This window comes from Ascaphus truei, chromosome 3 (assembly GCF_040206685.1).
Source record: "Ascaphus truei isolate aAscTru1 chromosome 3, aAscTru1.hap1, whole genome shotgun sequence".
Lineage (NCBI taxonomy): Eukaryota > Metazoa > Chordata > Amphibia > Anura > Ascaphidae > Ascaphus > Ascaphus truei.
Window position 1 is genome coordinate 87531961 of NC_134485.1, and position 18266 is coordinate 87550226.

Sequence of the window (18266 nt, forward strand, 5' to 3'; positions counted from 1 at the left end):
GTTCTGATAGGGATCCTTAAGCAGGTCAGAATGACGTTAGCCTGTATATATGCGCCAAATGAAGGTCAATCAGACTTTTACAACGCATTTTTTCAGAAGCTTCAGCTATGGGCCGAGGGCCAAATAGTTCTGGGTGGCGACTTTAACACAGTCATGAACGCGAGTGTAGATAGAACCACGTCCCAGAAAACAAATAAGAGAGAGGGGAATATTCCACTACTGAGAGGCCTCAAACAGATTAGCCTGGTGGACATCTGGAGAGAGCAGCACCAGGGAGACCGCAGTTATTCTTTTTACTCCCACCCACATGACAGCTACAGTAGGATTGACCACTTCTTTGTGTCGAGCAGAATGGTCCCACAAATTTCCGATACAAGCATACATGATATCACTTGGTCGGACCATGCATCAGTAGAGCTGAGATGCAGTCAATTTGGTAGTGCCAGACCAGGAGCAAACTGGAAGCTAAATGAATCAATAATTAAAATTCCGGAGATACAAAAAAAAGTGAAGTCTGAAATATCAGATTATTTCCGGATAAATAGTGGCAGTGTGGAGTCCCAATCACTATTATGGGAGGCTCATAAGGCCACGATTCGGGGGGTACTAATCGGGATAGCTGCAAATAGGAAAAAGAAAAAGGAAGCCAAATTATCCCAGCTATATCACAGGTTACATGAGCTCTCTATTCTACATAACCGGACAGGTAGAGATGACGCTCTGAAGGAGTTGAAGGATGTTAGAATTCAGCTAAACCTCCTCCTTACTTCCCGAGCGGAGAAAGACATGAGTTGGACACAGAGGAAGTTCTATGAGAAAGCTAATAAACCGGACACTATGCTAGCCACCAGACTCCGTAATCGGAAACCAAATTTTAATATTCAATCAATTAAGACAGCTGGAGGCCAGAGTTCCTCAAACCCTAAAGTCATAGTAGGGGAGTTTGCGAAATTCTACGCACAGCTATATAACGGAGAGAAGGTTGTACACAATGCTAGGACAAGTAGTAATCTACAGAAATTCCTAGCGGATGCAGACTTGCCACAAGTGAACAGGAGGGAGCGAGAGGCTCTTCAAAAAGACTTCACAAGGGAAGAATTAGAGGCGGTAGTAAAAACCTTAAAAGCATCAAAAGCCCCAGGCCCGGATGGGTTCTCCAACTTGTACTATAAAAAATTTATCGGGGTTCTGGCTCCGCACATGCTCCAGCTGTTTAATGGAGTATTAGCAGGGGAGCCCTTCCCGGGACAGATGCTCCAGGCGTCGATTTCAGTAATCCATAAAGAGGACAAAGATCCCACTAGCTGCCAAAGTTACCGGCCAATATCATTAATTAACACAGATGTAAAAATCTACTCTAAATTACTGGCCAATAGGTTAAATATAATCCTGCCAGGGCTCATCCACCCGGATCAAGTTGGCTTCATTAGAGGTAGACAAGCGGCCGACAATACTAGGAGAATAGTGGATATAATAGACTTTATGGGAGCCAACGAGATTCGGGGTATAGCCCTAAGCTTAGATGCGGAAAAGGCCTTTGACAGGATTGATTGGCCATACCTGGAGTCCACGCTTGGCGCATTTGGGTTTGGAGGCATATTCCAACAGGCTGTTAAGGCATTATACACGGCACCTTCAGCCAGGGTGGTTCACCAGGGATTCCCCTCGGAACTATTCCCAATTCAAAGTGGTACGAGACAGGGATGTCCGCTTTCGCCCCTGCTATTCGCCTTATGCATCGAACCACTCGCAGCACAAATTCGGAACAACGCTGATATCTCTGGGGTACAGATCCATTCGCAGGAGCACAAAGTGGCTCTGTACGCGGATGATATCATTCTAACCCTTGCCAAGCCGCTCATCTCGTTGCCCAATCTGTTCGAGCTTCTAGAGCGTTTTGCCCAGATCTCTGGTTTCAAAATAAATCAATCTAAATCAGAGGCCCTAAGCCTTTACATGCCAAGAGAAATGGAGAAGCTGATAGAACTCAACTTTGAGTTTAGATGGCGCCCCTCCTCCATGAAATACCTAGGAGTGCAGATCACCAAAAAGACGAACTCCTTATATTCGGCAAATTATCCCAAACTGTTGAGGACTCTCAAAAAAGAGCTACAGGAGTGGAAGGCATATGGTATTTCTTGGTTGGGGAGGATCTATAGTGTCAAGATGAACATCCTTCCCCGAATTCTATATCTGTTCCAAACTCTCCCAGTTGCCGTGGTTAGAGCAGACATTGCAGGGCTCCAAAAAGCTATTTCTCAATTTATTTGGAAAGATAAAAAACCACGGATTAAAGTAAAAATTATGCAGAAAGCTAAGGAAGCTGGCGGCCTGGCAGTTCCGAGCGTCATATCCTACTATAAAGCGGCACAATTGTGCCAAATCACGCAGTGGCATGGGGACCCGGGGCTCAGGAGGTGGGTGGCACTGGAGAGGGAGGTGTGCGCCCCACTGGAGCTCAGGGACCTGATCTGGTACCCGAGGACACGGGTGAAGGATGTGCTCATTTCTCTGTCCTCTGTGCGCAACTCACTCTCGGTCTGGGAGGCTTCTAAAAGTAGCTGCTCTTTGACCTCCAAACACACACTGATGGCTCCTTTATATGGCAACCCGGACTTTGCTCCTGGGCTGGCAGAAAAATGCTTCCCGCGCTGGCGGCAATTAGGGATTAGTCGATTGAAGGACCTGGAGGTTAAGGGCAAGATCAAATCTTTTGAACTATTACAGTCAGAAACGGACATACCTAACACTGATTTCATGAGGTACCTCCAGGTTCGGGCATTCTATAACGCACACCCGGTGAGACCACCGCTGACTAAATTCGAACAGCTCTGCGTGCGCGGAGCCGACACGCGGGGACTGATCTCTGCCTTGTACAGAGAGGTGGTGAATACTGACTCAGACAGGACAGTCAAACCCCGTTTCATGGCACAATGGGAAGAGGATCTCCAGGCTCAACTAGAGGACGAGGACTGGGCCGCGGTGTTTAAAGCCGCGGCCTCAAGCTCCATATGCACGACATTGAAGGAGAACTCATATAAGGTATTATTAAGGTGGTATCTCACCCCAATCAGATTAGCTAAATTCGTCCGGGGTGCTTCCCCGCTCTGCCCCAGGCAGTGCGGGGAACAGGGGGATCTGGTGCACATGCTGTGGTCTTGCCCGAGATTAGTGCCGGTCTGGACCCAGATCCGAGATTGGCTGCAGAGGATCTTTTTAGGGCTCAACATCCAGCTGGACCCGTGGCTATTTTTATTAGGTAAACCTACAAATGAGGTATCTAGATCGGGTAACAAGCTGATAGCACATTTTGCTACCGCTATGAGGTGCGAGACCGCAGCACTGTGGAATCAGAATGCGATTCCGTCTATTGATAAAATCAGAAACAGAATTTGGTTCATTTGCAGAATGGAGAAGTTAACGAGTTTAGTTAACGACTCAGCCGACAAATTTGAAAAAGTGTGGTCATTATGGCTTGCTCAGACTGATATTCAGGGGATGAATGAGGCCACAATATGGCTTTGATAGAGATAGGTGGGCTCTCCTTGGATGTCGGGCTGGGAGCTTGATGGGACGATCTGACAGTAGGGCTCCCCCCGAGGTATAGCGGTGGACCGATTTATTGATCATCGGAAAAACGAGGTGAACCGGGTTTAGGCTCCTTTGTGAGGTGGACTGGAGCAGAGCAACGGCAGTTGTGGTGCAGGACTCCTGAGAAACGAGGGAACAGCGATTCTCCCAGGCCGCCCCCCCCATCCTTACCCCCCCCCCCTCCCCGCCATCCTTCCCCTTTTTGCCCTGTCCCTAGATGTTGTCAGTCGGTCTTTGTCCTGTCCTGTGGTCCCCCCAATGTCCGTCTGTTCTTCGTAATTTGTTTCCGTAAGTTTGGTGTATACCTGAAACACTTGACAATATTCTGTACGCTATGATGTGTATGCACAAAAAACTAATAAAAATAAAGTTGAAAAAAAAAAAAATTGCACTTACCCATGCCAGGATGAAGGCCATCCTCGTCCCCCTTGTCTTCAGTGGGCACCGACAGTAAAATAAAAAAACCTACTGGCCAAAAACTCCTTAATCTCCTTAGCGGTTATTAACCACTGAGGTAATTAAGGGGTTTACCCCCACCTCCTGCTACCCACTCGGTAGGCCTAACCACCCTCCCTGGGGAAACTACCCCCACCCCCTCTACCCATTGATTGTCACAGTGGTAAACTGTATGGATTGCCACAATGGCAATGAATTGGCAAGCGACAATATGTCAATACAAAAAAAATGCCAATAAACCAATTGATTGGCACAGTGGTACACCATGCCCCAAAAAAACCAAGCCCCAAATAAAATACATTACATTTCAATAAAAAAAAAAACATTTGGCAAAAAATGCATTGTTTGTCACTGTGCTTATTTATACCCAGAAAGGGGCATAGATAGGCACATTGGCAGTCAATGGACGACCTAAAAAAAAAATACACAATGAAATAAAATAAAATCCATCTGTTTCTTACCTTTTACTGTCTCTTGACCCACGACGCAATGCTCCTCAAAAACTGATGGTCCTATGTTGATAGAGACATCTCCGGTAAGTTATTTTCTTCTTTCTTCTCTGCTGTATACTGTAATTCAATGGGGGCGGATGTTGTCCCGTTGTCTTCTTGGGGTCAAATGAGACAGGACAGGCCTTATATAAGGCCTGTAACGTCTCATTTGAGTGTCAAATGGTACACCCCCAATCCAATTGGTTGGTGTACCATGTGACAGGGTCGTTTTTTTTAAAGGATGTAACGTCATCTTAAAGGGAGGGAAGCATATCCCTCCTGATTGGCTTCCCTCCCTTTAAGATGACATAACCAGAAAAAAATGGATGCCATTACACGGTACTCCAACCAATCGAATTGGGAGATATACAATGTGAGGCATCACATCAGCTTCCATTTTTAAAAAAAAATATTCTTGTCTCTAACTTACCCTCCTTCTCTTCCACTCACTCACCCAGACACTCACTCACCCAGCCACTTACCCACCCAGCCACTCACTCACCCAGCCACTTACCCACCCAGCCACCCAGGCAGGCAGTCACCTATCTTTTGTTGAAAATATAAAAATAAACAGGTTGCATTGTAATGGTTTTTACTGTATCACAATAAGAAAACAGTTAAGTAAAAGTTGCGCGCTAAAAAATATTTTTTCGTGGAAGGTGCGCTATGGGTTCGGGGGGGGGGTGGTTGCGCTATGGGGGTGGGGGCCCTGCTCCTTTCATTTGTCCTGGGCCCCATGATTTCTGTTGGCGGCCCTGCCTGTAACTCAGGAAGCAGGGGGTCCCCGAGGCTGGAATAAATGTGGTTCAGCTCCGGAGACTCCCTGCTTCAATACTGTGTTATTAAAATCAAATTAAGACAGTGCGATCGCCTGTAAGAGCTGTACAGGGAGATGCAGCTTCTCTCTGTGAATCTCATACAGACTGCAGGCAGATCGCATGGACAGAACTTAGAAAAAGACAGAGATAAGGACACTGCTATCCCGAGTGGTACTGGTATTTTCCTAACTCACGGTTTCTGACTTGCGATAACTCTTTCTCAAAACCGTGATAACACAAATGTCAGCCGTGAGGTAGGGTCATGCCAAACCGTTCAATTTGGCAGTGATAGCATCGAAGCTACTAGAATAAGCCCCATAATAAAGCTGGTAGAAAGAATAGTGTAGTTTTGAAAAGAAGTGAGGTTAGAGCAAGTATAAATACCGGTAGTAGAGGAGGCATGGCAGTGCTAGTAGTGATAGTTTAGTATTGAGGTGAGTGAGGATGGGGCAGTGAAAATTAAGTTAGGAAAAGGATAAAGTGGAAATAGTGAGAAGTGCAATATATGAGTGGAGGTGCTCTAGAGTGGAGAGCTGCGCCTTCTTAAGTCTGTGATTGAAAATCTCCTTTCCAGCGTATTTCAACTGCAGAAGCAAGGGCCAGATGATGTGCATGTGAACTCCCTGTTAAACTCCACACTGTATGCTACTTTAAAGTAGCCTTCCTTAAAGGTAGGCGGCTTGCCCCTGCATTTGAGTGCTAGGTAAGTATGGACAGGCCTAGATTTGAATTTTGGTGCATCATTTAAAATACTAATTTAGTAAATAACATTTTTTTTTTTTTTTAAGTTCTTGTAGATATTTTAAAGAGTAACAGTCCACCTCAGTGTTGAACATTTCCTCCAATTTGTATCAACATTTGCAGTATCCCTCCTCCTTCCAATACTGCAACCAAAACAATCTCATGGTCATATCTGGATCGTCATAACAAGAATCCAATTTGAACTTTACTTTGTACATTTCCTGACAAGACTTAAAACTCTTTTTAAAATCGCCTAATCCTGTACATTTTGAACCCAAGTTTATTAATGTGATCTGACACATCAGTAAGTAACTTTCAATATTATGCCGCAACAAATAGGTACAGTACACTTTAAGAGAAATTATACTGCCTAATACTAAAAAGCAGTTTAGTTGTGCCCTCATGCAAAGAATACAACACTACCTATACATACAATGTGCAAAGTCCTAGGTATTTAGACATTCGCACAATGGCTCAAAGTACAAACAAGTTATTTTTGACATTTGTACAGTTACCAAAGTTTCTTTCGCATGTTTTGTTTTTCAACATAAACTTTCCCTGCAGGAGTATTGTGAAATGTAGTAAATCAGGCATGTCAAACATGCGGCCCGCGGGCCGCATGCGGCCCCCAATGGATATTTTTGCGGCCCGCTCACAACCAGCGCGGCGGCGGTCGTGTGTGTCGGCGAGCGCGTGGGCGGCGGTAAAAAGTTTTGGCCGCGGGAGAAGCGAGCGCGGGTGTTGGGGAAGCGAGTAGCACGGGCGGAAGTAAAATCTGTCCTGCAGGGGCTGGAGGCGTACGGTGGCCGGGTGCAGTCAATCTGCACTCATGCCGTGTGTGGGAGGACACGGGGGCGGAGTCAAAACCCCGGCGGAGAGACTGCATTCTCCTTGAAGCCTGGTAAACCAGAGAGATCATGGCCGCCCCCCTCCATGAGGTGCAGAGAGTTCAACAGTTCAGTGGAGATCCCACGGACAGGGGTATGTCTTCACAGCAGCCCCCCTCCCCCCTGTCAAATCTCTGTGTGAGCTGCACGTGCAGAAGGAGATCTGTGTGTGTGTGTGTGTGTGTGTTTGTTTGTGTGTGTGTGTGTGTGTGTGTGTGTGTCTGAGTGTGTGTCTGAGTGTGTGTCTGTGTGTGTGTGTGTGTGTGTCTGTGTGTGTGTGCCTGAGTGTGTGTGTGTGTGTCTGAGAGAGAGAGAGAGAGTGTCAGGGAGAGGTAGAGAGAGAGAGTGCCTGTATCCCTGTGCCCCTGTGCCCTTGTTCCTGTGCTGCTGTCCCTGTGCCCCTGTGTCCCTGTCCCTCTGTCCCTCTGCCTTTGTCCCTCTGTCCCTCTGTGTCCGTGTCCCTGTGCCTGTGTCCATGTCCCTGTGTGTCCCTGTCCCTGTGTCCGTGTCCCTCTGTCCCTGTCCCTGTGCCCCTTTGTCCCTGTCTCCCTCTGTCCCTGTGTCCCTGTGCCCCCGTCCCTGTGTCCCCATCCCTGTCCCTCTGTCCCTGTGTCTGTCCCCGTGCCCCTGTGCCTGTGTCCCTGTCCCCTGTGCCTGTGTCCCTGCCCCTGTGCCCGTGTCCCTGCCCCCTGTGTCCCTGTCCCCTGTGCCCCTGTGTCCCTGTGCCCCTGCCCCTGTGTCTCTGTCCCTGTGCCCCTGTGCCTGTGTCCCTGCCCCTGTGCCCCTGTCCCCCTGCCTCCGTGTCCCTGTCCCCTGTGTCCCTGTGCCTGTGTCCCTGCCCCTGTGTCCGTGCCTCTGTCCCTGTGCCCCTTTGCCTCTGTCCCTGTGTGCCTCTGCCCCTGTGTCCCTGCCCCTGTCCCCCTGTGCCTGTGTCCCTGTGCCCCCGTGTCCCTGTCCCCTGTGCCTGTGTCCCTGTGTCTCTGCCCCTGTGCCTGTATCCCTGTGTCCCTGTGCCTTTCTCTCTGCGCCTCTCTCTGCCTCTCTCTCTCTCTGCCTCTCTCTGCGCCTCTCACTGCCTCTCTCTCTCTGCGCCTCTCTCTCTGCGCCTCTCTCTCTGCCTCTCTGTCTCTCGTTTTTATCTTAACTGCCCTATACCTACACCGAAATAACCTATTCTGCTTTCTTCCGGATCTGACTCAAGTTTCACGCGGGGGACATCGGAAGACAGGTAGGAAACACCTCCCCTGCAGTATAGTACCTTGAGGGACTGCGGATCAGGTAAGATTCCAGGCGGGATTGCTGCTTTGGAAATCAAGAGGGGCATCCTGACACTGGTTAATGGGTTCAGAAGTCATTCACATCTGGCTTTTTTAGTTTTTATTTTCGTACACACACACACACACACACACACACACACACACACACACACACACACACACACACACACACACACACACACACACACACACACACACACACACACACACACACACACACACACACACACACACACACACACACACACTACTTTTCGAAATAAACCTACGTTTCTATGAAAATGTAAGTTTTTTTTTTTTTGCGGCCCACCTAGACTTAAACCTTGTTTATTTGGCCCTTGTTAGCATTTGAGTTTGACATGCTTGTAGTAAATGTTCTAAAAACCATAACATTTTTCAAATGTTGGCAAAAAAATTATTCTCAAATTTGGGCGCAACATTCAATTCTACAGAAAGATTTTCTTTTCGCTGTAGATTACTATTTTCGTTACTATATAATAGTTCAACGTTCCAGTAGCCATATTTGATTCTGGAGAAGTGTTGAATTGTTGCAGGTTGTGATAACTGTTAGTGTCCAACAAGAATTCTTCGTAAGTGTGATTACAGTGAACAGTTTTAAAAACCCAAAGGTCTCTCCTTCAAGTTTTGCAACTGTACAGTATATGTGAAGTTTTGAAAGCTTTGCACACTATATCCTCCTTGATATGAAAAGCTCTTCTGTTGTTTGACTACAACAGGGGTGGCCAGCTCCAGTCCCCAAGAGCCACCAACAGGCCAAGTATTAGGGATATCCCTGCATCAGCACAGGTGGCTCAATCATTCTGACTGAGCCACCTGTGCTGAGGCAGGGATATACTTAAGGGCCCCAAACAGGTCAGGTTTTAAGGACTGGAGTTGGCCTCTGGACTAGCAGGTACCACAATCTGCAACAAAGCATGACATTTTAAATTTGCAAATTGTCTTATTTCTGCCCAAATGTTTTGCTCATATTTACAGGTCACCTAGTACTGATCTGCAACATATAGTGCGAACTATGCATAAAGTTGATCAAAGACATGAGAATGGATGGTTTGGTGATAACCACAAGAGATAATACTTTGAAATTGGAGACTAAGGGAAAATGTGAGAAAATACATCTTCACTGTGGAGGTAGTGGCTTATACTGTAATGGAGTTAAAACATAATAGGGATAGACACAAGGCTATCCTAATTATGAAATAACCCAAATTATAGGCTAAAGCTGTAAAATTCCAGGCGTTATTGAAATCCCAGCTCTCTGGTTGGTTAAAATTCCGGGCATTATTCATTCAGTAATGCCCGGAATTTTGGGCAGCTTGCAAAGGGTTTATTTCTAGCCAATTAGCTTTTCCTTTTTTCAGAACAGCTCTGAGACAGGACATGGATTGGTCAGGAGGCAGGAACAGCTCTCAGACAGGGCAGGGGATTGGTGAGGAAGCAGCAGCCAGGCAGTGACTCCTCCCCCGCCCTCCGTGCACAGAGCCATTGAGTTGAGGAGGGAGAGGGTGTTTGTAGCTGCAAAGTAAGTGTCCGTCTGCAGTTATTTTCTTAGTGTAAATACCATTATACCGACCACAATTGTATATCTCTGCGCAGCACTGCTTACTAACTAACTGATATTGTTGCATCTAGCATTTAAATTAATCCTAATGAAGGGTATACTGCTATTGGACTAGCTTTTGATATGATCATTTGTGTGAAGCAATGTTTATATTTATGCTATGTATGCAATGCTGAGAATATGCTGTGCAGTTAGATATGTACTGTTTGGCTACAGGTGCGGTGATTATTCTAACTGACTCTAGGGTATTCTTAGTCCACTACATACATTAGAAATGAAATTATGTGGTATGTGTTATGACTAGTGTGGATACAGGGTTAAATCACTGCAATCACCATTTGCAGTCCAACAGCAACCTTGGCACATGTTATTGACCTAGCTTAGATAAATATATTTATACAGATCACACATTCGGACACCAGCCACACTGAGACACGAGTGAGGGTGTCAGTAGTCATAGTACATGGTACACTACACATTTGAGTGTTTTTTGACTAACTGACACTGCATCACTACTATGTTTTTTAACATTGGTAATTTAATTTTATTTCACATTGTGTGTGTGTATATGTGTGTATATATATTGTGACATAGTCCAAAGATGTTAGGCAGCTTTCTGCCCCATTTTAGAGCAGAAAGTGCAGGAATAGCTAAAAATGATCCGTTCCACAGCTTCCCATTAACTCAGGCAGCTGGATGGAAAATCCAGAGCACAGATTACAATGGCTCTAGTTCTCCCTCACCTGCTCTTCTAATCACATGCACAGGTATTTAGAGCAGAGAGGTTTTGCATTTCACGCTCTCTCCTTGGAGCCTGGGGGCTGGGGGTGTCGCTACTCTCCTGCATCCAGTATCGAGGTTGACGGCCTCTCCACGTATCACAGTACCAGAGGATTTGCCTGGACACCCCAAACAGATAAGACAAACAAATGGTTACTGCTGTTGCTAAAAGACTGTGCTGTATCTTGTGACCCTAAATGAGAGAGCATTGTTTTAAGCTGGGGAACCAGTTTAGTTGGCCAGCAGCTGTTAGAGAGACTGATTTTGATGTGTAGTTAGATCCCTGAAAGGGATAGGATTTTGTTTATATAGTTTGGTTTCTTTTTACTTGAAATAACAGTGTGGGAAATACTGTAACAATGAAATGAGTGAACTGCTGAATGAAAGTATCTGAGTACCTCTAACCTACACATGTTAAAGCTGCAGTACCTTACTTGGATGAAAATAAAGCAGGCAGAAGCCTGAGTTAAGCAGCTTAATACTTTGCATGATCCTGTTTTTGTATTAAATAACCCTAGAAGACTGTGTCGGGAAGAACCCAGACAGACGTCAGCACTACAAAAGAGGGGCGTTTGTCACATATGGTGGAGAATGCGGGCAGACACTAAAGTCTGTGGGTTTGCAAATAAATGCGGGGGTTTAAAATGGCCGCCCAGCTGAAGTAAAATACAGATGCTATGAGTGAAGTCTGTTCCACTGTGTATATCAGTTGTGCTTCTAGCGTACACAGAGAATGTGCGAAGTGTGGATGCAATAGCACCCTGAACCCAAACAGAAAACCAAAATGTTTTGCTGAAGAAAAAAAAAAAAAAATTTTTGCATCTAGCAAGTGCTGTTTGTAAAGCTAATGCCTTTTGCTGAAGTGAGTGAATTTGCAGCTAGCAAGTGCTGTATGTAAGTTGCTGAAGTGAGTGAAATTGCAGCTAGCAATTGTCCCTGCCGGGTTTCTAAAATGGCCGACGTGAAATGTTTGTTGTGTAATGTACGTAACCATACAAAACAGTGTCCCTTCAGGCCATACTATGATCACGACCCTGGAGGAGAGCTGTACCTACAGATGAATTTAGTATGCTGGGCCTGTCGTGAAGTAGGTCACATGGAAGATGTGTGCCCCAAAATTTTCAAAGACAAACAGCTGCAAAAGCAAGCAACGCCCTGTGAGTGCAAGCAAGATGTGGAAGCTGATAACAGTGAGTGTGTGCCCAGGACCACTGATATCTCTGGAGCTAATAAAGCAAAAAGAAAGAAAACTGTTCCTCAAGTCACAGGGGAAGTGACCGAGCCACTTGAACCTGCGCTGTCAGGACATGCGTCAGAAAGGCGCCGAGATGAGCAACAGCCCATAGGGCCTGGCGCAATCGTCCCAGGAATGACGACACGCCTAGAGATGACAAAGGCTACTGCTACCACCATAGGCAGAGAGCCAAGCGAATCAAAGAAAACAAGAACTGACTGGAAACTATGCTATGAGATGTCCCAGAAAGATGTGCAAAACTTCATCACAGAGTTGGGGGTTTCTCGGCAAGAGGCTAGCGCGCTTAAAGCAGAGCTGGAACTCTCACGCCATGAGGTCTACGCTCGCAGCACAGAGCTGTGTACATTGAAGAAAACCTATGAGAATACCCTGAGTAATTTAGAGACTGTAAAAAGAGAGAATGTAAGTCTGACACAGAAAAATTCAGACTTGACTGACCAGATCAGTGAAAGTGATGAGAAGCTTCACCAAGCAGAAAAAGTGGAGAAGCAATTGATTCAGGAAAAGTTAGAAATGCAGGAAGCACTGCAGAATACAGAATCAGCGGCGATCCAGGCGACACAAACTGCAGAGCTCCAAAAAATGGAGGCGCTGATGCAAACCCAGAGCAAGCATCAGAAAGAGGTGAAGACCCTGAGGGAGGTCTGGCACGATCAGGTTGAAGAGCTGCAGAAGCAGATGGCTGAGCGCGAGATACAGTGCGCCAAGAGAGAGGAGGTGTCCGTCCGTCAGGTGGTTTGCCTGACACTGCGCTATAAAAGCGAGATGGCCGATATCTACAAGCAGCTGGACCACACGGCAAATGAGGGGGCCCGGCTGCAGCTTGAGCTGGACAAGACCCGGAAGGAGCACCTGCAGCTGCAGGTCAAGAATAGAGAAAATGAAACAGAGTTAAACCTCGCTCTGAAACAGATGACGGACATGGGAGAAGCGGCTAAAGTGGTTCAGTCGGGCTATCAATCCTACCTCCTAACCAAGCAAGCTGTACGTTCCTATACGTGTATCTTCAATGCTGTTGCAATATTACGATTTGCTATAAAGATGAAGTTGGAGAAAGAGATTCCAAGACTAAAAGAGACACGGTCACAAAAGGAGACCAGGGAAAGTAAACTCAATGCCCTCACTGATGACAAAGAGGAAGGAGAAAGAATTGACTTTGATTGTGCTGCTGTTATTCCAGAAACAGATAGGCACCCTCCTGAGAATATACTCCCTGATCTGGAATTCAAAAATCCAGATCCTCAATTTCATTTACGTTGTCCAGAAGATTATCAAACTAGTGGACACACCCAGGACAACACAGAAGATGTTTTAGCCAAGTGGGTGGCAGTTCCTGAAAACACAAACTTGTTGACAGATCCTGATGACATGGTTAATATGGACTACGTTTGTACAGAGGCAACTAGGTCTCCAAAACCCAAAGGCCTGGTAATGGCCACAAAAGGGAAATCAAAGATTGAAAAGAAAAAACAACGAAGGTTAACATGGCGCCTGAATAGTTCCATATCTCACCAATCTGGACCACACTGTGGAGCCAAGGAGAATCTGGTCCAAGGGTCTCATCAGAAGCTAAAGAAACAGTCCAGTCATTTGCAGGTTGCAGCGGGCTATGAAATAAAGTCAAAGGATGCAATAGACTGGAAGTCAAAAAAAAAAAAAAAATGTTTGGGGGAACTGACCGATTTAATTTTTTTATTACACGTCTGGACTATGTCACGGACACTTAACTATGCAAATAAGCATTTTGTCAATATTACAATGTTATATTGGTTCTCTGTGTTGAAAATGTAGCTAAACTACAAATTAATATACAGGGTTGATGGCCCTTAAGATTACAAGGCTGTAGTATAAGAGAAAAAATATTGGTAGCTTACAATATGGAAAAAAAAAATGCCCTTTTCGGTTGGTAAATTTATAATGAAGTTCATATTCGTATCATGTGAATACTTAATATTGTACTGAGGAGTTAGCTCAAGTATTTCAGGTAGGACGCTCACCCCAGTGAGGTCCATGGCCGCTCACCCCAGTAGGTGTGAGCTGGGGAGGGGGATATGTGACATAGTCCAAAGATGTTAGGCAGCTTTCTGCCCCATTTTAGAGCAGAAAGTGCAGGAATAGCTAAAAATGATCCGTTCCACAGCTTCCCATTAACTCAGGCAGCTGGATGGAAAATCCAGAGCACAGATTACAATGGCTCTAGTTCTCCCTCACCTGCTCTTCTAATCACATGCACAGGTATTTAGAGCAGAGAGGTTTTGCATTTCACGCTCTCTCCTTGGAGCCTGGGGGCTGGGGGTGTCGCTACTCTCCTGCATCCAGTATCGAGGTTGACGGCCTCTCCACGTATCACAGTACCAGAGGATTTGCCTGGACACCCCAAACAGATAAGACAAACAAATGGTTACTGCTGTTGCTAAAAGACTGTGCTGTATCTTGTGACCCTAAATGAGAGAGCATTGTTTTAAGCTGGGGAACCAGTTTAGTTGGCCAGCAGCTGTTAGAGAGACTGATTTTGATGTGTAGTTAGATCCCTGAAAGGGATAGGATTTTGTTTATATAGTTTGGTTTCTTTTTACTTGAAATAACAGTGTGGGAAATACTGTAACAATGAAATGAGTGAACTGCTGAATGAAAGTATCTGAGTACCTCTAACCTACACATGTTAAAGCTGCAGTACCTTACTTGGATGAAAATAAAGCAGGCAGAAGCCTGAGTTAAGCAGCTTAATACTTTGCATGATCCTGTTTTTGTATTAAATAACCCTAGAAGACTGTGTCGGGAAGAACCCAGACAGACGTCAGCACTACAAAAGAGGGGCGTTTGTCACAATATATATATATATATATATATATATAATGTACACTTTGCGTCGGTATTTCATTCATTTCAATAAAGGATTTATTTATTATTTTGCAGCCATTACATGGCTTTTAGTAGCATCTGTCCTTCCACAGTGATGGGAGCTTGTGCTAATTGTGATTGATGCCATATGGTCACTTGATAAAATTGATATTGAGCCTCATGTGCCCCACCATTTAGGTGTTTATATACTGTGTGCAGGAATTAGGATACTTGGGGAGTTGTCTTCTTTGATTCCTCCTTTATTGCAGATATCTGAACTACCATATAAATGCTGTGCTGAGACAGCGCAGCTCCAACATCGCTGCCTAATTTTACTTGCCTTCACTTACAATCTCCAAATAGTTCAAAAAATAAAGTATAATTCGCTCGATAATGCCCAGGCTGGAGGAGTTAAAGGCCTGAGGTAAAATTATAGTAATAATCCCCACTCTCACCATCTGAACAGGTGCATTTACCAGTTTCTGTTTCAATGCCCTGCTGGTGAATCAGTTTTGTGCACAGAGGAGTATGCTTTCCAAGAACCCCCATCGCGCACAAACAGCACAGAGCCCTCCAAAATGACCAACCAGCAGATCACCCTCGACTCTCCCTCCCCACCCCCGCGGTCACTCAGTCTACCAACAGCCCACTCCTCCAGACTATCCCCCCTCCTCTGAACCGCGGACGGCTCTTCCTTCAGTGCCTCCTGACCTCTATCCCACCCAACACCCTCTTCTGGACCACTGACTGCCCTCCTTCCCATCCTACTCTGGATCACTGATGGCCCTCCAGACCACAGCCCCATCCGCTCATCTGGACCTCTAAGTTGAAAGCTAAGATCCAAAAAAGGAATCAAGAACCTCCCCGAAAATGTATTATTAGTTGCTGGAAATATATCCAATTTATAAAATTAGATGCTTCTTTAATTCTCCTGCAGGACCATGTTCAACCTTATAAATAATAGGAAATCGTGATCTCAGATGATGAGAACTGTTTCTACCCTTTAAAAAACAATCTGAGAAGGATCAATAATAAAGTGTAGCCGTTATGATATTAGCTAATTGTTTTTGTATAGTTTCATGGAATTGTAAGGTCTTTACCTTTTTTGGTAACAAAAAATAATAGCTTGTCAAGTTTCAAGCAACCTTCTGCGTATTCCCTGTACTACTGTACTCAAGTTCAGCATGAGGTGGTATGAGCGTCTGGATCTGAATGACAGAGTGAAGTTAGTGTATCCTCTCTATGGATCCATCAGAGGTTCAAAAAGGATAGAAACACACCAATTCCACTCTGTTATTTGGATCCAGATGCTCATACCACCTCACGCGGAACTTGAGTATGTAGTATGGCGAACACGCAGATCATGTGACCAGGAAGTGTTCAGGATAGACGGAGGAACCCGATTGTGGTGAATTGATTGCTAAAGCTTGTGTGGAGGTGCCGCTCAGGAACAGCATACATCCAAACATCAGAGCCACTGAGGCTGCAAAACCGGAGTAATATCCTGTGGGCTGAACAACTTCAAAGGCACTACTGGAACTTTTGAGTTCATCAAGCCGTGCAGAGGATAATTACACCCTATGAGGTATGTGCTGTCCCATTGACCCTGTGTGGATGTCCTAATCATCTAAGGACTATACATCTGGTGAGAGACTGTACAATATATAATCTATACTTAATTTGCATCTTCAAACTATATTCTACTTTGGAAGACTAATCTACAAATGTCTTTTTGGAAACAATCCTAAGAGGAAAATCATACATTGGATGATAACAATATAACATCCTGCATAAAACTCCTATACTATAGGAGCATATCTAATCTCCAAGCATTAGATTCACCTCCTATTAGGAGGACTATCCTATCACAGTGATATATCCAACTTATATCTCATCATTAGACCACATGGAACTTTTATTATAAAGTGTTTTATTATTTACACAATCTTGTGTTTTATATAAGTTCATATACTGAACATAGTTCAGTTATATAGGATATTTTAATAAATGTGTAATTTTGTGACCATCAGATTGCTTTCCTGTTAGGTCATTTTCTTCTTTGCTAGCTGTTCCAATTAGGAAGTTATTTACAGTGATATCCACGCGCCGGAGTATTTCCCGTTTCCACTATCATTTTGGGGGTCTGGAAAACCCCATCTCCACACTGGCTGCAAGATACACTGTTTTCCACATTGGGTACTCTCACATTTCAAAGACCACAATATGTATTATTTATCATTTTATACATTAGCGCCTCTTTTCCTCTGTTCTAACTCTGGACGGTGCTTGGATCAGCCCAACCGGAATGTCCCTATTGCAATCATGATCAAATAGGTATGGAAGTAGTATGTAAGTAGATGTTAGTGGGTTCCTCATTCAGCAACCTTAAGAGCATTCCAGAGTCTGGAATGTGGGGCATCACTAACTCTATGCAAGAGACTGAAAACCCTTCCTACATGTAATAAGCCAAGTATCTCCCATAGCATAGAACTAAGAGTTACAAAGGGGAGTGTAACAGGGACATATCCCAGTTAAATAAAGCAGTCTCAGAGCTCTGATTAATTGCAGGAAGTCAATTAACCAGTCTCCACTTGGCTAATCAGAGCTGTAAAAAAGATTCTAGTGGGAAACTGCTAGAGACACACTCCTTAGCACATAACTGTGCTGACAACGGAAAACAAAGACAGAGAGAGACTTTTCCAAACCAGGAAGTACGCCGGAGGCTCCGCTCCCCCAGAGGATTGACACAAGTAGGGACAAGCCTGCTGGACACTGCCCTGTCTACAAGGAACCAGCCTTCCAACACTGCAGAGGAATTAAAGCTGCTGTTGCAATATCCAGAAGGGTTTACTTGGACTCTCTAGTCTCCCAAACACAGATAAGAACTTTTATATTTTAATGCCAGATATTTGCATAATATTGTTTGACCTGGAAGTAGGCTAGCTACCCAGGGGGATAGCTAGGGACCTACTGTTTATTTAATCTCCAAAGTGGAGTAGGTGCTTGTTTCTTTGTTTTATGTTTTGCCTTAAACTGCTGTTTAAAGGGACAGGGTGAAAAAAGCCATGTTTTAATTTCACCCAAATCGGTCCTATTAGTGTACCTCTGCACACATCTCTTACGGGGAGGAAGCCACGAGTTCTTATGTATGCCAATACTTGTAGAGTATTATTGATAGATGTCCAATAAAGCCCTTTGTTTTACAAAAGTTCCTGGTGCCATCCTTGTTACATTCAAGCATCCACGCCCAGGCTGCACCTACCCATCACTTTGAAAGACTGAGCACTGCAATGTATGTATGAGATTAATGTATAATCTCTTGTCAACTCCTTTAGAGCTGAGTAAGGAGGGTTAGATATATATTCGTCAGGATATCGAGGGACAGGAGAGGGAATAGGAAAGAGGGTGGAAGACATGCAAACTGAGAAAAAATAGGGGAAACATGAAAGTAGAAACAAAGTGCAATGTTTTGAGTTTAAAAACATAATGAAAACAAAGAAATAACGATGTAGTTATGTATCACTGAATTCTAAACACCTACTCCCATTCT